Genomic DNA, 593 nt, shown 5'->3' on the forward strand with positions numbered 1-593 from the left:
TCACCCAGGTGGTTGAGCACCTGCAGACCCCTCACCAGGTCATCACCCATGGCCAGGACCAGATCCAACAAGGCATCTACCCTGGTGGGCTTGTGCATCTCCTGGGTTAGGTGGAGGTCCTGTATCTGAGCTAGGAACCTACGTGAGCGGTCAGACCTCGCTGACTGCTCTTCCCAGCAGATGTCTGGAAAGCTCAGGTCACCCATGATGACCCCGTCCTTTGACCTAAATACCTCCAGAGCTGACTTAAGAATTCCCGGTCTAGTTCTTCCCCTTGGTTGGGTTGTCTGTAGTAGACCCCCACTGTTAAGTCCCTTTCCCCTCGACTTCCTCATATTCTAACCCAGAGCACTTCAGTGTGCCGGAAGGGACCTAAACAGATCAGCAGGTCCCACCCCCTGCCCTGGGCAGGAATGGGTGCTGGGATCATAACACCCCAGCCATATATCTATCCAGCCTCCTCTTGAAGACCCCCAAGGTAGGAGAGAGCACCACCTCCCTTGGGAGTCCATTCCAGAGCCTGGCACCCCTAATTGTAAAGGTAATTATAAAAAAATTGTCTCCTGATGTCCAGCCTGAACCTTCTCTCTACC

The sequence above is a fragment of the Gavialis gangeticus genome, unplaced genomic scaffold, assembly GCF_001723915.1.
Source record: "Gavialis gangeticus isolate Ggan-Ray unplaced genomic scaffold, GavGan_comp1, whole genome shotgun sequence".
Taxonomy (NCBI): domain Eukaryota; kingdom Metazoa; phylum Chordata; order Crocodylia; family Gavialidae; genus Gavialis; species Gavialis gangeticus.